Genomic DNA, 15273 nt, shown 5'->3' with positions numbered 1-15273 from the left:
TGTATAACACATGCAGCCAGTTTGGAGCACATATGCAGGAAGTAGCCTATGGCCTTTAATTTCCTGTGTAAGACTAATCAAATAAGCTTTGCAGTGCAGGCCACCCTTGTGCAATTTATTCCAGTTCAGGTGTCCACACTGAAATCAAATACAGTATTCTTTTATATGTACTTGGTACATTAACAGTTTCATTCTTTTGGTCCTCTCCAACACTGTTATCAACGAACACTATGGCAGCTGCTTTTCAGGCCTGCATTCTTTACCTATGGATATTTTCTGCATTTAATTAAACTTCTTGAATTCAGCTGGCTTTTTACATTTCTCCTTTCCATATCAATTCAGTATGGACAACAGTGTGAATTTTCAAAGACAAAAGGGATTTTAAAATGAGTGCATTTCCCAAGTCAATCCAAGTTTCATTCCCACATCAAATAAACTAAGAACCCTTGGTACATTCTACCTACAATGAAAAAAATTTCCTCTTGAATCTCAGTTGATAAAGGAAAGCTGCCTCGTGGACTGGTAAAGATGAATTTTACCTTCAATCAGTGCACGTAGCTTTCAAAATACAGTACTTTGTAAGAGGCTACATTTCATTTAATTCTGCCTATTTTCTTCTGTATTACATTCAACAATTCAGCCCATCCATGCATTTTCGTAACCCACTCAAAGTTCACGATAGTGGGGGTGCTGAGGCCTAACTTGGGAGCACTGAGTAAAAGAGCTTGATCATGGTGTCAAGCCATTTAAGGCACACAGATTTGGATTTAACTATTGATAGAATTATAAGAACATTTTGCATCCATATCCCAAATGACAAGAACATCTAATAAAGTAAAAAATGGATTTGAAAAAGCAAAATTTACTACAGAATTTTATCTGTAGCATTATAAAATAACCATCTGATGCAAAGAACTGCATTGAATTCTGTTCTATTGGTAGTGCATTTCACTACCCATATGGCAATATATTAATCAAACAAATAAAAACAAATTATATTGAACATGTTGCATTCCTAACAATTACGTACAACTGCCTTGAAATCACTTGATGTCAAGCTTTTTGGGTTCCCGCCTATTTTTGGTTCTCCAGACTCATCTTTGGGAAAAATGTTCAGAAGGTCTTGAAGCTGGGCATGCCTCATTTACCAACCACAGGAGTTCACCCCCTAATGAGATACGGGGGGAAGGGGGTTAAATTTATTCCTTTTCAGACAACTTCGAAAAAATAGGGATTGGCAACATAGGCATGTGGGAGTGTCGTAATAATATTTTTAATATTTGATTCATTACAATTGCAAGCATACGCATGTGCAGTATTGTTTCAGACTATTTCAAAGTCGACAATTATGAACAGTATGTTCTTTTTGATCTTTTACTAGGGAATTAGCTCTCTACGATCCTCTATCAGAGGGAGAAAAATGACAAATTTCTACTACAATCAAGAACATTTAGATTTTAAAAGTTTAAATTGAATCATACATTTTAATGTTTCAGATATTTGACTCAAATATTCTTGTTTATTATGTAATTCTACCTCATGAAGCAAATACATTTCTTATAAAACACCCCAAATTAGGGCGGCTTGCACTAATTCAAACTTTTATCATTTTTGTCAAAACTCATAAGGAAAACTGAATTGTTAAACCACTAACATGTGCGATGTCAGCGAGTGCTGCAGTGATCCCTATGTGGAAGGTTAATGGAGGTCTTTTTGTGGTCCTTGTTGCTTTCAATACCCCAGTGAACAGGCCTGTTGTCTTCTGGTTTCTGTCGATAGGGTCTATTCAGGCCTATATGTTTCTATAAGAAGAACTATGCTCTTTTCTGCAAGTTACCAAATAATGAAATTTTGATATTCTAGGTCATCTTCCTGATATACTTAAATGCAGTAGTAAAAGGACAGAAGTTGGCCTTACACAGCAACAATCCCACCATACAGACAAAAACAGTTATCTAAAAAACAATTTCTGAAGTATGCTGTACTCTTCATGTCAAGGTTTAGTAGAAAGAAGCGTGTAAATTTAATGATGTAATTATGGCAAAAGTCAACAAGCACAAGCACATTGGTCCAAAAAGGAATTTGTTAGATAATTGATGCACTGCCTACATTTTCAACACACCAATCACTGCAATGAAATTCAAACACCCATCCATGATTAAGAAACAAAGTGTAGATTGACATTTTATGAGATTATCTTACACAGTACACAGATTCAAAGTGGCAATGGTTATATTGTTTAGAGGCACAATAATTAGCATTAACAAATCCAATATTGATGGGATAGGCAATGACCCTGATCTGAATTAAGCCGCTTCAAAAATAAAGGATTTTTAGCGTAGTGCTTGATAGCTCTTCAAAATTTTTAATGGACCTTTTACTTATACAGCCCTTTTGACTTTGTATGGTTAGCATCATTAAACAAATCAATGCCTCTCTGCTAATCTTTCAAGAATATTTCTTCAGGTGGTGGCAACAGCTAACATTTTTGAAAATCATGAGCCTTTTGAGGACTGATTTTCTGGTAACAATTGGGAAAATGTGGTTGCACCCACCTTACGGAGTAATTTGTTTTTCTTGCAGTCATGAAGATACTGAACTAGAAGAACACCTCCGTTTCCTCTCCAGCACCTTCCCTTCTAGTCTCCAGAAATGTATAGCTACCAAGGTATCACTATACTTTGTCAAAAAATATGAGCACTGACTGAAGACAGCGCTCTAGAGTGACCAAATCAGAAACCTCATTACTTAACTTGCCGGTGACAATTAAACAGGATTTTTCCTCAGCCACCTCAACAATTTTTAACATGTTTTGTTTCATTTGTTTACTGTATATGCACAGAGAGGCTTCAGATCTCCAATAATTGAAAAAAATCCTACATTCACATTACATTTATTTGCTTGGCAGATGCTTTTATCCAAACTGACTTACAAAAAAGGTAAACATTAACATGTTTATTTATAGAAGAATATTTCTGACATATCAATAAAAAGAGAGTGAAGCACTATTGCTATAAAAAAAAAAAAACACAAATTTTTGAACATTTTGAATTTTTTAACCTAAACTGGACCATGGGTATGCACAGTATGTGGACTTTATGCTAAAACATCCTACAGTTTTTAAAAAGGATGCAGTACTTCACAGAGCTGAAAAGTCATGGTACAACTGACAATTGAACCCTTAGTAAAGATGCGCTGTCTTGGCTGAGGTATTATTCACTGTGTCACCTCTCCCTCTCACCAGTTGTACTCCCCGAGATGTCGTGACTGAGAAGTGTTCTTAGGAAACTGGAAATTATGAGAGCAAATCAAAAGGTAAAGGCAATTTCGAAAATTACGCAGTAACCACAATGGATATAAGCTGCCGCAAGACAACACAATCGCAATGGCTTATGGGTAGTATGAACACACACAGCACAGTGCTCTGTGATTAGTCTACTTGAAGCCAAAGTCAAATGAACATGGACACTTCGCAGTGGGGTGGCACCACTGTTTAACAATATGCTGTAGTGAGATTTATTTTGAAAAAGGAAGTGAAATCTTCTGAAATTCACCGAAAGACATTGTCTTGAATGGAAGTGAAAACAGCATGACTCAATGAAAAGTTTATGGAGTGGCATAAAGATTTAAAGTGAAAAAAACAAGTCGATCTAGTTGAGCACCAACATTGTGTGCACAAGCCCACATCAACATGGTGAATGCCTTTATTGAAGAAGACTCATGGATTACGCTGTTGTTGCACATTTGGATATCAGCTATGAATCTACACATGCTATTGTGCATTATGACTGCATGATGCACGACAACTGCACGGTGAAATGTTTGTGCAAGATAGGTGCCAAAGAGCTTTCTGATCTGCACAAGCCAACATCCTTAATTGAGATTCAGAAGATTACACTTCCTCTGCTCAAGGAAATCTCACTACAGTGCATTGTTCAACAATAGTGCAATCCCGCAGTGGAGCATCCATGTTCATTTGACCTTGACTTCAACTAGACTTCAACAGCAGAGTGTTGTGCTGTGCATGTCTAAACTACCAATAATCACAAACCTTTTGTACTATGTCAGATTATATCCATTGCAGTTATTACATAATTTTAAACCTGCCTTTACTTTTTAGGTTTACCGCTGTACAAGAAGCAGCTTGTACCGCACATCTCATCTAGTGGCTTACTTGTGACTGGCCTCATAGTACGGGTGCACATGCCAGTAATGATATTCAGTTACATGTGCTTGCAAAATGATTGAAAATGGTGACAAAGTAAATACCTTACTGTACTATGCTTCAGTACCAGGGATGGCTGCTACATATTAATCTGCATCAAAACCAATTTACGTCATTTATACATTAAAAGTGTCTAGATTAAAATTTATTGAAATTCAGTTAAAAAAGAGTTTGGAGTTGTATGTGCTTATTTGTATTACTAGCACTGCTGCCAGTGAAGACTGCATAACTGACCCTGCAGATTTTGGCAGACTCCAATGGGGCGTGATTACATGTTAGCACTAGGGAACAGAACATTTGCCCACTATCCAGGACACCACCACACTGCCAGGACTTGCACCACTGCCGGCAAAGAAATGATTACATTTACCTTCTTCACCTTGACCTTCAGCATGTCAAGTTGTTTGTGTATTGTGTTAACTGTACAGTGGAAACTGGGGTGGTTGCTGATTGCCACTGATGCCTCCCCAGAACTAAGGGTGGGATCCATAATCATTTCTGAAAGCTATTGTGCAATAACAAACACAATGATTAGCTGACTCTATACTTTTGTCAGTTGTACATTATTTAACAACTTAAATATCACATCTATTTTTAGTACTAGGGTGTTGTACCGTGTTAGCCATTATGAATGTAGAGGAAAACCAAGCAAAATGGCACCTTTTATTGGCTAACTAAAAAAGATTACAATATGCAAGCTTTCAAGGCAACTCAGGCCCCTGTAATCTTTTTTAGTTAGCCAATAAAAGGTGTCATTTTGCTTGGCTTTTCTCTACATCTATTTTTATAAATCGCTTGATCTATTATACAGGTCTTTCAAATCCGAAGGTGCAAGGAAGAAACCAACACTCGACATGACAACAGTTATAAACAGGTCATGCTCAGGCACACACCCAGACTTATTCATATTGAATGAAAGAGACATGTGGGCACAGAAAAAACAATGAACACGGATCATGAACAGGCATGGAATTTGAACCCTGGATTTCTGATCCATCGGCCTTGTGGTATTGCATGATCTGTATGTTACCAACCTTCAAATAAATCTGAATCAGGCAATATCATAGTAAAATAAACTACCAACTGATGTTGTCCTATTTAGATTCTCAGAAGGGCACTACTGCCATTTCCCTGCATTAATCATAACCACTTATTTGATGTTAGTTGCCAGATGTTACTTCCACATCTTACTTCGTAAGCCTTTGTACTGCCTGTACTTTTTCAGAAATAATCCAGATATCCTGTGGGTATCTACTGGCAAGCCACATCACTGCTTCTGCCTAGATTGTACAGCAAGAGAAATAGATGGAGTGAGAGGAAATAAATCTGTAAATCTGAGGAGTACAGTTTTGTTACTGTATATTTTTTTCAGAACATCTTCAAATGTAAGCATTTTTCTGCCATCTTTTCTGACACTGCTATAGCATTGGCATGTTTTCTCCATATAGTGTGTGTGGGTTAATTCCTGTTTTCAACCCACATCCTCAAAGGCACAAAGGTTAAGATATCTGCCGATTCCAAATAGGTCCTGTGTGGGATAAATGTCCAGGACTGTTTTCTTACATGTATCTGATGCTTTAGATCTTGAATTAGATGGTCTAATAAGTAAAAATTTCAATTTTGTGTCTGAATAGGCAAGGCTGTTTTTATTTCTTTCCTGCCCTGGTTTAATTATGGGCCCGGTAATGGAGGAGCCTATGTGGTAGAACTTGGCAAAAGTCAGAAAGCAGGGTACCAGTCCATAACAGGATCCTGTCTTGCACACACAAAATTAGCCACACTCAAACAGAGTCATTTACAAATACAATCATCTAACATATGGTCTTATAGGGATATGACAATACCTGGAGGAAAAGTCATACAAAATGAGCAAACTCCACATGGACAAAGACTAAGCACAGGATTTCAACTGAGGAATCTGGATTCATAAGGCAGAAAAGTTAACAACCATTTCACCACAATTTCCACCTCCTTTTTATGAAATACAATTAAAATATGAACTTCCACATTGAAATATTTGTTTGATGGTTAACCCTAATGAAACAACTTTTGTTGTTGTTGGCTTTTGAAACACATACAGTTCATGTATTTTAGACAGCAGCAAGCAGCCTTTAGTACAGTTCAATAAAGTTCATCTTTTTTTTTTTTCAACACCTACATAATGAAATTAAAGGTCAAGGAAAACCAAAGCTAATAACAGAAGCAAAAGGCAGAGGCAAGATCTCAACTCTAAAACATGTTTTAATTAAAACAGTCCATAAACAGTAGGCAGATGTAAAGCTTTTACCACTCAACAGTAAGGAAAGGACAAACTTTTGCCCACCTCTTTCAATCACTCTTCGTACTAGGGTGTTGTACCGTGTTAGCCATTATGAATGTAGTGAGAAGTCAAGCAAAATGACACCTTTTATCATCTAACTAAAAGATTACAATATGCAAACTTTCAAGGCAACTCAGGCCCCTTCTTTACATCATGCCTGAGAGCTTGCAAATTGTAATATTTTTAGTTAGCCAATAAAAGGAACCACTCATAGCTAATCAGATGTGAGGAACAACCCTAAAATACAGGTTGGAACAAGACTGACAAAGAAATGACGTCTGTATAAAAATGTTATAAAGACAGAGTGAGAATGCTGCTCATGTACTTTCGAAGCTGGCAAGAATAGTGTTAAAGGCATCTATATAAAATTACCCATGTCTTCTATTTATATGGTACTATACATATAGTAACTGAAATGCAAGGATGACAGCAAACCAGCTATTAGTAAATGGTGTGAATTAAGAGTGACAAAATTGACAGCACTTTTAAATTACAGCAATGCAGTCCTGGGTACAGACCAATGCCCAGTCATTTTCTGAATATAATTTATGTTTTCCCCATGGTTATACCATCTTCTGTGGGTATTCCAGGTTTTTTTCCTCCTCATACCCCAAAAACATACTGCTTTTGTTGATCAACCGAGTATTAATGAGTGTGAGCATTTGAATCTGTGTGCTATGTGAAGGACTAGCATTTTATAAAGTCCTGGTTTACGCATTGAGCGGCATTACAGGGATAGATTCCAACTCCTTGTGGCCCTGCATTAAAATAACTGGGTTCAGAAAATGACAGGACAGGCATGTTAAATGAATACAACAACTTGTACCAAAACATTGTGGATGTGCAAACTAATTGGGCATTACACAAGACCACCACTGAAAGAAAACATCATGCCAAAAACCTTAGTAGGCAGTTCAATGTATGTTATTCTGCCAGAATTTGACTCAAGTATCCAAAGCTGCCGTAACAAAAAATATAACTGTCAAGACAAAAGGAATTAACAACTTAATTTGCCTTGTTCCTAAAAACACTTTTTGGTAAATACAATTTCTAGCTTATAATATAGAGAAAAAATATTTTCTGGTTTCAGTAGACTGAAGCCATGTGCAGGGTTGGTCCTTGTCTTGCTCCTGCTGGTACTGCCAGGATAGGCTCTATCCTATGGCCCTGAAACAGATAAAAGCAGGTTCAGCAGTGAAAGGATGGGTCATGTCTTCCTTCTTAGAGAATGAGACGGTGCTTCCTCACAGAAATTGAATTTTAAAGCTAGGGTTTGAGGTTATGCTGTTAAAGTAGACACAAATACAAAAGGAGGAACACCTCTCCTTCAAACTTTTCTCAACCAAAAAGCATATAGCTGAACAAACACTGCAAAAATATGGGCGGGATACGATCTGAAGAAAAGTGTGGACTTCACAGTCTTACCAATTAAATGCAAGGAACTACAAAGAAGAGCAGTAGAAACAAGTTGCCTCTACATAATTCATGTGTGGGGTACCCAGAAAGAAAAGCACTGAGTGTTGTACTGTATTTTCAGCACTGAAATAAACCTGGCTGAAAAATGAACTACTTGATGGAGCTGAACACTTTCTACAATCATCCTTTTATTTACCCTAAAGCAGGGGTCTCCAACACCTTGCTCACAAGCTACTGGTAGCCTGCAACCCCTTTCCAAGAAGCTCGCCAAAGGGTTAATGAATCCTACATAAATTTGATAACTTGATTAGTCAAAATAGGGGTGGGTGCTCTTTCCAAAAAATCATATCACGATCCTTTTAACACAAAATCACCATCCACAATCTGAATAGCAATCTCTCTTTTCAATGTGGCATACACTTAAGAGAATATCCAGACTCAAACTCATCAAGACCTAAGTAACACTTTATTTTTTAAATATCAAGTTGAATTCAATTGTTCTCTTGTTCGTTAGCTAAACGGATTTAAGAAACACACCTCGAAGCTGGCGAGTGAGTGAGAAAGGCCCTTCCCCTCGGCCCATTGCGTGTTTCTCAGATTCGTGCAAATAAATCAGTACCGCAAGTGAACTATGATAAACAGCGAAATGAGAGAAGTCGCAAAATCAACCGGAATGTTCAAGCAAATTATAGAAAAGAAACCCGATCTAAATCCATTAAGTAGTTCTCTCGTGAAAAGCAGACAGACATACAGACAAACAGACATTGGATTTTATATATTATATATTAGTAAACCTTCAAAGTAATGTGCAGTTAAAGTCTCAACAGCATTCTCAGCATTTCTGGAGCTTAGTAGAGCCAGATAACTGTCAGATTCTTCACCAAGCAGCTCTGAAAATGTCTGCTTTATTGGGTCTACATACCTCTGCAAGTCTGACATGAATGTCATGAAATCAAAGTTCAGAACAAGACTGAGAGATGAACATCTAAATGACTCCATAAGTGGCTAACCTAAGCGGCTCCACTCCACCATACACCTCTCTTGTTGACTCCATGCAGTGCCAGTCATCTGACTAACTGAAAAACACATCACACATGCAACTGCACGTGAATACTCTTGTAAAGTGAAACAGTGACATGTAACAAAATTACAAATTAATAAGTAATATCTGTGTATTTGCAATTGAATTGTCTTGTTTTGACAGCATTCATGTTTTAATTCAATAGTGTGAGATACACTAGAAAATGCATACCGACATACAAAATGCACTTGCAGGTGAACTAAATATTTTTTGTGATGTTTTAATGCAAAATGTGAGTTGTGGACACCAACATTTTGTAAATGTTCAGGCAAAACAAGCTTATTCAGTTTGTTTGGGTTGAAATAAGCTATGAGAATAAACGTTAGAAAACATGAGTAGGTCTCTGCCATTTTCATTTTGTAAAAGTAGCTCTCAGGGGAAAAAAGGTTAGCGACCCCTGCCCTAAAGAAATTCACCAGAAAAAGAGATAGTATGAACACTCCACACACCAGTTACCTTGTTGAAAACTCAAACCCAGGTATATGCCAGATCAGATATAATAACCAACATGCTGCTCTCTCTGTATCTCTACAATCCAACAATATTTAACTAATAGTGCACCTCTTATTTAAAACAAAAACAGAAATAGCAATGCAATGGTTTCCCTGTTTTTTTTTATTTATTTATAATTTCAGTTTATAATAAAATACTATACTTTCTTCTAATTTGGTGTAGTGGCTAATGTACTGGACTCTAAACTTAATGTGGCCGACTGAATGTTTTCTAATGACTCACTGCATGACTGTGCACCTACCTACCTGTGTGTGTCCCAACCATACAGAATAGCTCTAGACAGATGGACCACATCCTGAACTTGCAAGCCTGCTTGGATAAAGGCAAATATAAAATAATAAAACTGGCCTGATTGCTAATGTATACTCAAGAGAAGTGTAGTGCCACCAACATATGTATATCCTCTACAGACACTGATGCATGATCAAAGGAATATAGCTTAATAATTTGCTGCGTCTTCCAGAATGCGGGTCATAGTAAGTGATCAGTTATTACATTTTGATTAGTTATTAATTTATATATTCAGTTGAGTAGGAATGAGTAGGAAATGTTAACTTTGATTTGATTCTTCTTGCATTCCGTCAAATTACAGTACTATGGAAAAGCAAAACTCCCACAGCACACATTACTGAATTGTAAGGGTTAAAATACAATACAATGCCTGGAAGTATTTGTTATATGAGTGCGTGGAATCATCCTGCTCTGACCGGACAGCAAAGAAGCTTCCCAGTTTTCTCTCCACTTTAAGAAAAAATATACACATACATGTATGCATTGACAAAAAAAAAGCAAAATAAGATTTTTTATTTTTTTTTTAACAAGTGGACTTTTTGAATTGGACAGTTTTGAAATTAAATTATTTACTTGCTGACATTTTTCAAAATGTATTTTTGTCATATTATGAAGCCTGCATGTACGTCTGCTTCTTTTTTTAGTCTTGCATTTCCTGTCAGCCTGTCACAGGTAAGCAAGTGGAGTCAAAATAAAGAACACAACTGCTGGCAGGGCACTTTTTTGATAGCAGAGTATTGAGACAGATTGAGCTGGAGCGCTGCCGGTGCAAAACATCCCTCCTTACATATACAAAAATATACACATTAACAAAATGAATGTCCAATTTTCATGTCATTTGGCTTTTGCATTATTATTCCACATTAAGACCTATGTTGTTTTATGCTTATATTTTGAGTGGAGTCAGATTTCATTTTTTTCTCCACTTAGTAGTGCTTTGTAGTAAATGTGTCAGCACAACAATGTTGATAGAATATGTGATGGGATAAAAACAACTTTCTAAAGTCACGTTTTTTGATGCAATGTATGTAAATACACCCGGTGAGACAGAAATTAGTTTTGAACCTGTGTAAGTCGATGTTCTTTACTGTGTTTGACAATTATTTTTTAGTATGCAACACTATCTTACCCCAAAATTTTATATGTGCATTTGATAACTTATATTTGAACTTATTAAACAGGCGATGTGCTGATAAGGCAGAACCTATCCCAGAAGCATGGGGTACAAGATGACAACAATGTACAAAATAATGGTGATTCATCACGGAGTATAATCACAAATCACACTGGCTCACTCATAGCATGTCATCAAATATTCAACTATCATGTACAACTTTAGGATGTGGAAGGAACTAAGAAAACTGGAGAAAATCCACAAAGACAAAAGACTGTGAAAGGTCCATAAAAAAATTTACCAAGCAAAGGAATTAATGCCAGGTATCTGAAAACGTGAGGGATCCGTTTTTGGCACTACAACCAAAGACTGAAATGCATGTCTTTGTATTTAAAGCCTGACTTTTTAAGAATATTAGGCCACTTTAGGTCTCAAAACTGAACTTACAGCACAAGTCACTGTTTCTGCACTACAAACTGTCCTTAGGAACTACGATAATTCAACAAGATTTAAGAAATCAACAGTTGGTAGTATGCCCTTGTACTGGTGACATTCATACACCTGTCCCTGAGTGCCAGAAATGTTCTCCGACTTCCACTCCATGCAAACTTTTAATTATCCAAACATATCAAAGTAGTTTGCTGAACCAAACAGGTAAGTAATAGACAGGTATTTTTACTTAAGAATCGTGTATGAGATGTTTTTTCCACAGTAATAAAAAAATTAATTCTGTGTATTTGAAAATGTAATATTTCAGCAAAACTGATTTTTTTTTATTGCTCTTAGGCTCAAAACATATACATTTGGCAAAGAAGTCTGGCAACAGAAAATGATTTCTCCAGCTGTATTGACTAACTTACATTTTGGCACAATGACTAGTGGTATACAATTTTCATATTTTTATGCATTCATTTTTTTTTTCCCCGAATGATCTGTATGTATGAGATACAAAACAGTTCTGTTTAAACAAAGCCACACCTGAGGGGCTGCAGTTTTTCCACTGTAACCACTCTCTTAATTAGAAAGTAACTTGTGTTTGGACAAACTTTTAATTTCAAGGTTTCACATTGAAACTTCTAAATGAGGGGCAGCATGGTGGCGCAGTGGTAGTGCTGCTGCCTCGCAGTAAGGAGACCTGGGTTTGCTTCCCGGTCCCTCCCTGTGTGGAGTTTGCATGTTCTCCTTGTGTCTGCGTGGGTTTCCTCTGGGTGCTCCGGTTTCCTCCCACAGTCCAAAGACATGAGGGTTAGGTGCAATGGCGATCCTAAATTGCCCCTAGTGTGTGCTTGGTGTGTGTGTGAGACCCTGTGTTAGGATATACCAGGTTGGACTGACTTGATTGACTTCTAAATAAGAATGCAGTTTGGGCCTTCTTTTTCAGTTACATTTGTACACCCAAGTTTTAATGTAGAATTTTAGGTCCATGTTTGTTTCTTACACCTTTGCTTTTTATACCATCTAATTTAACAATTTAAGAGTCTATATTGCCTGGTCCCGTTGGTTTCCACTTCTGTGCAGTGCTGCCATAATTGAAACCATCTCCATGTGCACCAGAAATACGCCAGCAGGTGGGTAAGCCCTGCAAATGAACAATACTGTCATAAATACCTAAGACAATTCAACAAAAACTGCTTGCTTACTAGACAAACAGCAGCACCCAAACAGACGACTAATTCAAAGAAAATGCAACCACTGCACCAGCATTCTGCAACATTAGCATGGACTTTTGCAAAGTTTCATACATCTGGTTAATTGGAAAATCATTGAAACAAAAACATAAGGAGACGGGATAGCAGTGGGGTTTGAATAACATCATAGAAATAGCCTGTGATTATTGTTTTGGATACAATGAAGACCTGCAGCCTGGTATGGCCCACCTTTGAGCAAGTAGATCTGTACAATAATTATATATTTAAACAACAGTTTGCTAGTTAAACAACAATTATTGGAAATTCTTACACTGTACAAAATGACTTTGGATTTCTGCCTGAGTATTAAGGTTTTTTTCTTTTGTAATACAGGTCCCTTTGCTTGCTCCTGAGCTGTTCCAGAAAACATCTTCATGTTATTTACAAATAATATAGCTAATAAGACTCGGTCACTCTCTGCCACTCACATGTTGCATTAAGGAGAAATCAACATCAACCTCTAGAGACATGCTGAACAGCAAGAGAGATATAAGAACTCTGAAATAATCATTTGGGAGGTAAACAATACATTTAATACTTTGCCTGGTGGAAATGTAAATATTGCGAATATTTAAATGAACAGAAATCACAGATTGAAAGTAGTTATTCTACTCAATCTATGACTTAAGTGAACCTTGTATATTGTACTTTTTTGTTTTTACCACCACAGTAAAGTCACTTACACAAGACAAGGGCCAAATATATAGAGGATGCAGTTCAGGGAATAGGAGGATGGCTACTGCTACATTTATGTGTGGTTTCCTGCCTTGCATATAATGCTGCTAAAATAATATCAGATCTCCATCAACCTGAATTAGGTTAGCAGAGTTACCAATTAAACACCAACTGTCTGAAAACAGCTCATTTGGTCTAAAAAGGAAATCCATAGATTTATTTCAGCTTATTTTATTATTATTTTTTTTTTAAGCTGGCATTTAAGCCAAATATATTTGTAAATGTGAACAATGTTCTCGAGATTATTAATGTGAAAGGCAGTATATAAAAAATTGATATACAATGTAAGTTTGACTATTGCATCAAATTGTATTAAAGTGCATTACTTTGTAAATTGTTAACACCATTTTAACTAACTGTAAACGACATTTTTCCATTGATGCTTTGCTCACTATACATTCTGGAGGGAGTTCATCTTTTTCCTAACCACTTATGAAAAGTTCATGTTTTCGCACAAATGAACAAGCTCCGTAGGTTTAAAAGAGGAGTGATTTTGGAATTAGAGTATGTGGGGAAAGTGGTTACATGAAAAGCAAAGCTCAAAAAGTTGAACCCAATATCAGAGGGAGTCGGGAGGACCGTTACCGATCGGGCTTTCATTTTTATATAAAGCGCCCGCATTCGTCATGTGAACAACTACAAGGCACTTTACAAAATATATGTTACCGATTTACCTAGTCTGTATGTCAGTAACCGTGGGTGTGATTTGTATTTTTTTGTTTAGTGTCGTGTTTTCTACAATATAAAACAAAAGGGGGCTCAGCAGACAGTCTGCGGTGTCCGTCCAAGTGAATGGACTGCTTTCGTTTTTTTATTCCCTGTGCGGCGAAAAGTACTAATTATTTTATAAATCGAGAAAAACACCGGAAACCTATAATTAGTGCGAATACTCACAAGTCACGGCATTGGGAGGTAATCCGGAGAAACTTGCGGTTATCAGGTAATGTTAAAAAAAGAAGCGAAAAGAAAAAAAACTTCAGCGTAGAAAATTGTAGCAATCCTGGCTCAAAGTTGTAAGAAAAGCCATGTGGATTTCGCCCTTTGCAGCCAAAGTCTCCTTGAAAGAATCCACCGTTGCATTAACTGAGCCTGCCGTGTACTCGGATCAGGAGAAGCCACTGATACAGACACGTCCATGCAGACCCGTTAGCTCGTTGCCAAAAAACTCCGCTGCGCCACTCCACTCTGACTCTCTTTCTTTTTTTCTCTCTCTCTTTCTCTCTCTCTCACTGCCCCGCAGCGCAGCACGCACAGCCGTACGCCATTGGCCGGCCCCCTGCTCGCGCCCCCTCCCCTCCCTTTAAAGCTTGCTTGGACCACACCACGCCGCAAGGGAACGTCGTGCAATGCAGAAACGTGCGATCGTTATAACGGTAACGGGCGGCCACTCTTCCGGCAAACTGGGCTTCGTGCTTCTGCTGTCTAGACTGGCGCCTTTCGCGTTCTCACATTTAATTAATCATCCGACAACTAAGTGTAATGGTCTTCTGGGATGAAGAAATAAATAAAGATAGATTAGCTAATAATACTCCATTGTCCTTAGTACTGTAGTCGGAAACACTGAAGTGGGATATTATTATTGTTAACATCGGATGCAGCATATGATTTTATTGATTTTACTTTTAATCAGATTTTTTAGATATTTGTCGGTTTGGTGGTAGCACAAATTAAATAACGCATAAAAACATGTTAAAGAAGAAAGAAAAATTATAATACTTGCTAAACTTAATGATTTCCCCCGTTTGTAAACTATTAAACTTGAGTACAAAGTACTATTAGAAGCACCGTTTTGTGGTTCTCCAGGACATGAGGTGTGTGCCACCGTCTGACATACCGGGAGTCGGAGACTGGATGGGTGTGGCGATTTGGGTTGTAAAGGGGAGTGGCATA

The 15273-nt window shown here is 37.3% G+C and overlaps 1 protein-coding gene across 2 annotated transcripts in view; it reads right to left on the bottom strand.

Annotated features, from left to right (window-relative positions):
* LOC120537078 overlaps nt 1-14594 on the bottom strand; it is a 54894-nt gene extending 40300 nt beyond the window's left edge. Inside the window, exons 1-2 of one of the 2 annotated variants that reach the window (XM_039765719.1) lie at nt 14278-14594; nt 12449-12539 (exon numbers count right to left, since the gene is read on the bottom strand). The gene's annotated coding sequence lies outside the window, so the exon portion shown is untranslated. The remainder of the gene's footprint in view (nt 1-12448; nt 12540-14277) is intronic. The other variant, XM_039765718.1, reaches the window with a different exon arrangement.
* Nucleotides 14595-15273: the final 679 nt, after the last annotated feature.

This window comes from Polypterus senegalus, chromosome 10 (genome assembly GCF_016835505.1).
Source record: "Polypterus senegalus isolate Bchr_013 chromosome 10, ASM1683550v1, whole genome shotgun sequence".
NCBI lineage: Eukaryota > Metazoa > Chordata > Cladistia > Polypteriformes > Polypteridae > Polypterus > Polypterus senegalus.
The sequence above is the reverse complement of the archived record's forward strand: the minus strand, read 5'-3'. Positions and strand labels throughout refer to the sequence as shown.